At 42.1% G+C, this 9,809-nt stretch overlaps 1 long non-coding RNA gene across 1 annotated transcript in view; it reads left to right on the forward strand.

The window, feature by feature from the left end:
• Positions 1–3,860: 3,860 nt before the first annotated feature.
• The window catches only part of LOC108313496, a 13,641-nt gene continuing 7,692 nt past the window's right edge, over positions 3,861–9,809 (forward strand). The window contains exons 1-2 of the long non-coding RNA XR_005202396.1: positions 3,861–4,593; positions 4,700–4,833. This is a non-coding gene — a long non-coding RNA (uncharacterized LOC108313496). The remainder of the gene's footprint in view (positions 4,594–4,699; positions 4,834–9,809) is intronic.

A 9,809-nucleotide genomic window follows, 5' to 3' on the forward strand; every position in this document is an offset into this window, starting at 1 on the left:
TAAAGTTGAAAAAAATAACAACAGACATTGTTGGTGCTCAGAGAAGTCTCCCCAGTTATTTCAGAGAGGAAGGAGGGGGGAAAAAAGACATTATAGAGTAATTTACTACAAGTGACTCATCAATTCACAAACTGAAGCTTAAAACACTGAGCTAGGCCAGTTGAGATAAGAATATAGATAAGGTTGCTACTCAGGAGGCAGGAGAATCGCTTGAACCCAGGAAATGGAGATTGCAATGAGCCAAGATTGTGCCACTGCAGCCCAGCCTGGGTAACAAGAATAAAACTCCGTCACAAAAACAAACAAAAAAGAATATGACTGAGGTCAGATACTGAGGGAATTGGGTGTTATAGGGGGGCAGGTGGAGCAATTTTCTCTATATGTGATTTGATGATGATGACTTCTATATGGAAGCAGAATGGTTCCCTGCCAAGGTTGTTCATGAACCAAAATGTTTTGAGAATCTTGGTCTTTTCCCGAGAACCTAACTTTTCCTCTATTATATGAAAATTTCCAAAAGACTGTGACAACCTGGCTTCCCAAAATGTACAAATGAAGAAATGAGCCAAGAGCAAAAAATGTGAATTACCAAAAAACTTTAAATATTACATTTATGAAAAAAGTTATCTACGGAAGGCAGTGTATGTATAGACAGAAGAATTCTTAAAAGGCATTTGATGGGTACAAATGATTAAACAATTAGAGTGCAGCTAAACATAGCCTGTAACTCACTGCAGAAAACACTAGTCTCCTTTGCAGAGGTTTGACTTTATTCCACTGTTCACTGTGGAGGCGTGAATGGGAAAAATAAGGTTAAAAAGTTAATTCTCTCTAATTTGTAAATTTCATCTATTTGATGGAGAGAGAAAAAAAAAAAAAGCTACTCCTCTACCCTCTGACGGGAAAGGCATCCTTAAGAGTATCACACAACACTCCAAAGCAGCAACCCGTTTACAGAGGAAATGTGGGTGAAAACAACACAGACCAGAATTGGGCTTCCAAATGTTATAAACAGTGAAAGAAATAAAAATTAAATTATAATGGGAAAAAACTCTCTCATGTTTTGTTTGCGAAAAATAAAAACAAACACTCTCTATGAAGTGTGACTATCTTATGGCTACATTTTTTAGCCTCAGGCATTAATTATGGTTGTACCACTGATGGAGTACAGAGGAAGCCAATTCAACCCGCTTCATCCCAAGGGATGAAGAGCAACCACAAGTTCACAGAATAATTAATTATCTCCATGTTATTGTACAACAGGGTAAACAGTGAACGGAAACCCTGTGCCACAATAAATAAGCTGGTCAAGCCTAAAATGTGAGTCTGTTTCTTCACCCACTATCTAAAAAGTGTTATCCACTCTGAGAAATGTCTCTCTCTCTTACATTCTTCCAAAGGGTTGAGCTTCAAGATCATTGAGTACTAAATCTCCAGAAACTATTTTTATTTTTTTCTGCCACTTATTTTTTCTTTTAAGGAGAGAGAGATTGGAGGCTGGTTCCTAACCATTTCCTGTGATGATTGTGGTTTCTGTAGAATTTCATGAACCTATGATGTTTTTAGCAAGACTCTGATCTGTAGTGTGCCAGCTGTCACAATCCATTCCTCATTATCAATATTAAGTAATATCAAGAAGTACCACTCTCATCTGGAAGGTCACTGATGATAGCTGCTCGGTTTCCGAAGGGTAAAGGGAGGGGTGAGAACACCAGCCCCATCAGCCCTGGAGATACACCTGTATCACTTTGTGAGGGCTGCTGTGACCGAATACCACAAACTAGATGGTTTAAACCACAAAAATGTATTGCCTTATAGCTCTGTGAGCTGGAAGTCCAAGATCAAAATGTTAGCAGGACTGGTTCCGTCTGAGAGCTGTGGAGACAGGATCTGTTCCAAGCCCTTATCCTTGGCTCATAGATGGCCATCTTATCCCAATGTTTCTTCACACTCTCTTCCTTCCATACATGTTTCTTTCTCTACGCATCATGTTCTTTTTCTAAGGACACCAGTCATATTGGATTAGGAGCCCACCCTATTTTAATAGGACCTCATCTTGACTAATTACATCCACAAAGGCCCTGTTTCCAAATAAGGTTATATTCTGAAGTACTGGGTGGTCTACGGCCATAGCACTCTGCAGGCACCCAATCTTGTCTGAAGTACTGGCTGTTAGGACATCAATATACGAATTTGGGAGGTGGCGGGAGGGGAACACGATTCAGCCCACAACAACATCCATGGGATAATATTTGTCCTGGCAGGTGGCCAGCTCTTACTTTCTCAAGCTATCCATTTTGACCAGGTACTTTTTATCCATCACCTTATTTAATCATCATATATATCCCTCTTAGTCAGCTAGGGTTGCCATAAGAAAATACCACACACTGGGTGGCTGAAACAACAACAATTTATTTTCTCACAGTTCTGGAGGCTAGAAAGTTCCAGATCAATGCCCTGCAGGGTTTGGTTTCTGGTGAGGACTCTCTTCCTAGCTTATAGGAAACCATCCCATTGCATACTCACATGACCACTGCTTTGTCTGATCTCTGACAGAAAGGGAATTCTGGTGCCTCTTCCTCTTCTCATAAGGACACTAGCTCTATGAGATTTGGGATCCACCCTGATGACCTCATTTATCCTTTATTACCTCCCCACAGGCTCTATTTCCAAATGGGGATAACACTGGGGGTTAGGGCTTCAACATATGAAGTTGAGGAGAATATGATTCAATTCATAGCAATCCCTAATGGGAGACATTATTATTGTCATTTATAGGGAGCTGAGACATAGAAAGGTTAACCTTCAGATTCCACAGCTAGAATTAGTGTAAAATTCAGGTGGATTTGACTTCTAAAACCCCTTTCTCCATCCACTATTCTGGGTATCTCAAACTGGGACCTAAAATGGGGAGGTTTGCACATGGCCTGAAATTACTTCCATCACTGGGAGAAGGGAAGATTGAGAAATGTCCTGCTTCTATTAAACTGAATTATACAAACTTGCCATTCTAGGGATAAAAGGTCATCCTAGAATTGCCTATGGGAAATTTCATATAGTTCAAACTATAATGAGAAATGGGAAATTCAGAAGGCCTTGTAGGCATCTATAACCAGCAGAGAGACATGGCCCACCTGGGTGGGGACCATGCATCCTTGCCACATGCCCCCCTGTACAGCTTCCCCAGCTCCTCAATGTCACATGGATCTGGAAAGCAGGGAGACTGGACTATGGCGCCAGCCCTCCAGGCTCAGAACTGAGTTTAAATCTCAGCTTGGCTACTTACTAGGACCTAAGTTAACAAGTTTAATCTCTCTGTGCTCAGTTTCCTCATCTGGAAATAGAGATTATAATGCTCCGTCCTCATATGATCGTAATGAAAACTGGAAGAGTTAATGCATGTAAGAAGTGTTAGCACAGGACCTAGAACATGTTAAATGCATTATAAGTGTTAGTGGTTATCATCATGATTATTGTTGTTTGAATATAGGGGAAAAACATATATCTTAAGAAAAGAGGGTTTTAAAATGCTCCCAAGTTCCTTAACCAACCTGAGCCATCTGTAAATTAAGTACTATGGGATTTCCAGCTCTGACATGGATTCAGGGGTCCTAGAAACTGACTGATATCAGCTTAATACAAACTATTTTAAAATGTCTTACACCCTTGACAGGGAGGGCCCAAGTACTGGATACTTGCAATGCAAGCCAGCAGTGGCCCTGTCTTTCTTACAAAAAGGCCCCAGTCACATGACGATGAGGCTAGGTCTATTCCTGTTCTCCTTCTCTTCCTCATATTTCCTTCTTCTTCTTCAAGGTCTAAACGTTTATTGAACTGAGACTCATGAATGAGTTACTTGGCTAGGCTTGCAGGATCTATCTGTTCTTTTCCATCCCCAAAAATCAAATGGTTGCTCCAGGAAAATGTCCCCTTTGTGGCAGGGTGAAGGAAAAAGAGAGTGGCGATGAAACCAAAAATTAAAATGACCTGAGTCCCATATGCTCCAGGAATAGGTCCTGGGGATGGTAGTGGAGGTCAGGGGGAGAATGTTGGTGAGGTCAAAATTTTTAAAGTTTCAAGTCCTATCCCGAATGCGGGTACCAGACACAGTACAAAGGTTCTCAAAGCCCAGTTACATATTCCAAACCAAACGCGGGCTCTTGAAGGGTGTTGAGGTAGGGATGAGATACAGGATCGCCTGAAGAGGATTTCTTCCTCTCTTAGGGACCTGCTTGGCTCCAGCTGACTCGGTTGAGGAGGAAAAACCTCCCACTCACTCCTCTTGGGCTCCCTGCAAGGAGAGAGTAGAGATACCCCTGCCACCCAGTTGCAAGAAGTCGCCACTTCCCCATCAGGCCGACTGAGTTCGGGCGACGTCTGGGCCGTCATTTGAAGGCATTTCCTTTTCTTTAAGAACAAAGGTTGGAGCCTAAGCCTTGCAGCGCTGGGCGCAGGAAAGTACACGGCGCGTGTCGAGAGAAAAAAAAATACACACACGCAATGACACCCGAGAAAGGGAAAGGGGAAAACACCAATTCCCCGGGCGCTGGGCTTTTTCGACTTTTCCTTTAAAAAGAAAAAAGTTTTCAAGCTGTAGGTTCCAAGAACAGGCAGGAGGGGGGAGAAGCGGGGGGTATGCAGAAAGGCGCCTGGTCGGTTATGAGTCACAGTGAGTTATAAAAGGGTCGCACGTTCGCAGGCGCGGGCTTCCTGTGAGCGGCCGAGCCCGGGCCCCAGCGCCGCCTGCAGCCTCGGGAAGGGAGCGGCCCGCGGAGCCCGGAGCGGCCCGCAGAGCCAGCGCGGGGAACCAAGGAGACGCTCCTGGCACAGCAGGTACGCCGACTTCAGTCTCGCGCTCCCGCCCGCCTTTCCTCTCTTGAACGTGGCAAGGACGCAGGGGAACCTCGCTGCGAGGGTCGCCGCGGGGGGACTGGCAGGGCAGGGCAGGGGCGGCGCGCACGTGGCCGCAGAGCCTGGCCTGGCCCCGCTGCGCCTGAGGGTGCCCCCTGGGGACCCAGAAGGTGTCGCGTCGCCCCGGACCAGAGGTTGCGCTGGATGGATTCCCGCGGGCAGAGGCGGGGGAAGGAGGGGTGTTAGAAACCTAATACTTGAGCTTCTTTGCAAAGTTTCCTGGGATGGTAGGGGAGGTACCTGTGATATGGCCTTGGACCAGCTTCCCTTTTGGAGCGGCCAGAAAAGGGTGTATAACACAGTAGTGGGGCAGGGTGGATCAAAAGAGACTGCCTTCAAAACTTGTGTCTTTTCTATTTTATCTTGAAAAATAACTACAAATCTATCTTAATCTTTACAAAGTTAGACTCATAGCATTTTAGATATCCGTGTCTTCATTTAATAGAAGTGAAGATGGAGCAAACGCTCAATGAGCGTATCTATTCACCCCCGTTGTGCCAGGGTGCGTTTTTGCTGAGCGGTTGCCTTTCTTTACCCTCACAAAACCCCCGTGGTGTCTGTTCTCCACGTTTTACGAGGGAGAGCCGGATCTTTTGACGTTTGTATCATCTAAAGCAGGTATACTGGGATGACTACGGATAGAATTTAACCTGAAAATACTGAAGTTGACAGCTGACAAAGATATAAGAATGCAAAGTATGTCAAAAATTGGGGAGCTGAGGGCCAGAGAAGTGAACTTACTTCTCCAGCACCACAGAGCCGATCCAGGACCCTGTGTGATTTGAAAAGGCCATGGTATCTAATGATGCTCATAATTTAGTTTATATTTTGTGTCAAATAAATGAGGTCAAGTGAACATTATATATATATTTCAAAGCCAAAATTACTGCTTGTAATCGACATCTCTCCAAAGTAGTGCCTCTTTTATAGGGCTTTAGCATAATGTATAAACGAAGTGAACTAGGGTAGTCGAACTTTTAATCATAGGACTGATCTTTTAAAAATGGATATATATAAAGTTAATTGCTTATCTATGTGAAGAGTAATATAAGCTATAAAAAGTTTCAAGGCAATTTCCTGCCTGTGGGCTAATTTGATAGTCACAATGATAGGAAATTGGCAGGGTTCGGTGGTGGTATCCACATTTTGCCCATGAGGACTTGTGCCTCTGAGAATTTGAGTTTTTTCTAGTAAGGTCACTAGGTCCCTAGTGCACAGCCTGCTTTTAGGTACGGATGTGGGCTAGGGGTGTCAGCAGACCACAGGCTTCTGACTCTCAGTTTGGGCTCATTTCCATGACTCCTTGCTGCCTCCCTGATTTCTGTCAAATGACCAAAGCACATTTAGTATTGACTTATGCCACAAGAACTACTCCTTATTAGGCTGTGATAAGCAAGTTTCCTCACATAGTGGGTCCACTTACTCTGGCCACAGGACCTGGCTTCCTAACCACACACATTAAGAAAGAGAAAAATTAGCACTGGCTGAAACCTACAATCACTTCAAGGGAGAACCGTGGTGTTTGCACAAATGTCTGCTCTTGTGTTAACCTGATCATGTGTCGAAAGTGTAATTAATTGGTATTTACCCAAAAAAAAGTCATCACAGTCTACCTGTGCTGGACGCTATGTTAGAGGCGAGAGACAAAGGTGAGCAAGATAGGCACAATCCTACCCTTACAAACCCAAAAAGTTAGAAGAAAGGCTATCAGGACGTTGCTATGCAATTTGATATCACTTCAATTTCAGTAACATAAATACATGAACTAATTAGAATGTGCTATGAATTTTACCATTCTTTACTTTCCATGTGCCAACATGGAAAATTTTTAACTTTCATCATTCAATACCTTATCTTAACAGTCTTCTGCAAATCAAAAAACTCTACCCCAAAAAGCCCTACATTTTAACTTTTAAAAAGTTTTTTTTTTATCAGCTTTCATGTCATAAGATCTACCATTCAATTTAAAGGAATTCTTTCATTTTAAAGTAATAGTTATTCAATTCCTTTATTCCTACCTCCTTGAGAATCTAATGGAAGTTATGTATGCTCTTCCCAGAAAAAGTTTTTTAATGTGCATCTTCATACACAATTTTGAATTTGATGTTAGCAGGCTAGAGGATTCCTTTAAACTCAGCCATGAGGGTTGAGGGTTCACTCTGCGGGTTCACTTTCATAATCAGTACTCTAAACCTAGCAGGCATAAATAGCTTGAATAGAGGAAAGTGGTATGTAGACTCCTGGCCTTCACTTGGACTGAGCACCTCTGTCCTTAACTAGTTGGTATCCCCATTTCCGTTAGTCACTGGCTATTGCTTAGCTGAAGCCACTGATTTCAACAGCCTTATTGTTTTGATAATAGGCTTCTACTCTGCAGAAGCCTGCTACTGGGGAAGGAGCACAGACTAAGAATCATGGTTTGTTTCTAGCTCCAACTCTGCAAATTTCTGTGCCTCATTTTTCTCATCTCTAAGATGGGTAACAGGGACTGAGTCATCTCTAAAATCCCTTTCAATGATGGAATTCTGGGATTCCAGTGTAACTACCAAGCTCACTTTCATATACCTCGTGAGAAACAGCTGGTCTTAGTGAATTTATATCCTCTATGTCCAAAGAAAGAGTAAGTACCACTGTAATTCACTATAGAATGTATTTTTGTCTTTCACTGACCTTACTGGACTCAAAACTGTTACATGTTTCCTTAAATTAGAGAGAATAAAAAAAATTGTGAAACACTATTTTTCAAAAAAAAATATTACAATTTAAGTCTCTTTTTATCCCACCTCTCACTGGTTACAATTTTTATATATGAATTTCATATATATATGAAAAAAAATTACCTTATCTCAGACTCTTCAGGAAATGCAATGCTTTTAATATGATCACTGCTGTGTAATTCTCATCTGCCCTGAAGCACTTAAGTTCTGTCCACCAATCAGTGTCTTTGAGCTTACAATATTCAGATCCTCCAGCAAAACCAGCGCAAAAGCACATCTATCCTCAAATAAGCACATCCTCTCTGAGCCGTTCAGCATCCTCACTCATAAGCCTAAGGCTCAGCAATGTGGAAGAACACTTGATTCCTAAAATGACCACCCTTATACACTGTGACACACTCACCAGAAAGTGAGGCTTAACATAGGTTAAGTGGCTGTAGTTTAAAACAGACTGTGAATGTCTGTGCTAACTCTGAGAAACAGCAGAGATATTAATCAACTAGCACAGATCACTAATATCTGTACTAATTATTAGGACGGATTAGCACAGATATTGCTACCTTGTGTGGGTAGACAGGGTTAAGACACTGGCAGAAGGAAAGATTAGTGAAGAATATCAAATAGCTGATTTAATGGAATTGTGAGGCTGATGTTTGGATAAAGTGAAACAATGACCTACAATGACATTTATGCCAGTTCTCCATAAACGAGAGTGCTCTACACAAATTATAAATTCCTGCCTATCTTAACAAAATGCTATGGTCTTTTATATGCTCACACACATAATGGTTCTGAGCATGAGAAACGGGTGCCAGATTGCCCAGGTGGGCATCGCAACAGCATGCTACTTACTCACTGATTAACCTTGGGCAAGTTATTTCACCTGCCTGTGCCTCAAGACCCTGTGTTTCAATGGGGAGGATGTGGGTACTTATTCCTAAGGTTGTGAGGAGGAATAACTGAGTTAGTATACATCAAACACTTAGGTGCCTGGCACAGAGGGAGCTCTGTGTAGGTGTTTCCTATTATTATGTTTTAATGGATGATCTTGTGTATTATAAGAAATCAATCTGGAAGGTGAGATACAACTGCAGTCTGAGAAAGTAGAGACTTTTCAAAGATTTTTTACTGTGTCATGAATTTTCAGAGACCACACTGAGGGAGCTGAAGCCCACAGAAGTGAGTTTACTTCAGCATCACACAGCAGATCCTGTGTGATTTGAAACGGCCAAGGTATCTAATGATGCTCATAATTTAGTTTACATTTTGTGCCAAATAGACGAGGTCAAGTGGACCTCAATTGGTTTTTATAATTTTTGTTTCAGAATGCATTCCAAAAGAAAAACTACTAAAACAGTTCTGAAAATTATTTCCAAGAAAACATTTTGGTGTACCTTTTAGCAGTTACTTTATGACTTAAAGATTAGGATAAACCAAAGAATTATTTTACGTGGCTTTTACCTGCTTGCAGATAACCCAGTTTATAAAATGGTTCAATTATACAGTGGCAAATGTATCTGGGATTGTACTTTTAAAACAGCAAGTGTAACATGTGATAGAAGTAGGGTTACAAGGTACTCAGCATGTATTGATGACCGATGTCATTAGTATCGTGGCTAACATTCAGTGAGCCCTGATTCTGAGGCTGGCACCCAACTAAATGCTTTACATTGTCACTTCATCTTCACAAAGACTTTCTGAGTAGGTTCTATCTTTATCTTCATTTTTAGAGAAGCAACTAAGACTTAAAGAGTTTTATTAACTTGCCAAATACCACACAGCTAGTAACACTGGTGAGGTCTGGAATGGAACCCAGGCAAGTTGAACACGACAGAACAATGAACACTCCTTTTCAATTAGATTTGCTAATTGTTAATATTTGCCACATTGACTTATCTCTCTCTGTCCCTATCCATCCCTGTCTCTCTCTCTCTCTCTGTCTGTATCTATATCCAAACCTGGCATCTAATTTCTAAATGCTTCAGCACAGATCTCCAAAAAAAAGGACATGGTTCTATGAAATGAAAACACATGATTATGGCATCCAAGAGTAATTTTTAAAATTAGGGATGGGCATGGTGGCGCGTGCCTGTAATCCCAGCTACTCAGGAGGCTGAGGCAGGAGAATTGCCTGAACCCAGGAGGCGGAGGCTGCGGTGAGCCGAGATCGCGCCATTGCAC

The sequence above is a fragment of the Cebus imitator genome, unplaced genomic scaffold (genome assembly GCF_001604975.1).
Source record: "Cebus imitator isolate Cc_AM_T3 unplaced genomic scaffold, Cebus_imitator-1.0 Scaffold138, whole genome shotgun sequence".
NCBI classification, from domain to species: domain Eukaryota; kingdom Metazoa; phylum Chordata; class Mammalia; order Primates; family Cebidae; genus Cebus; species Cebus imitator.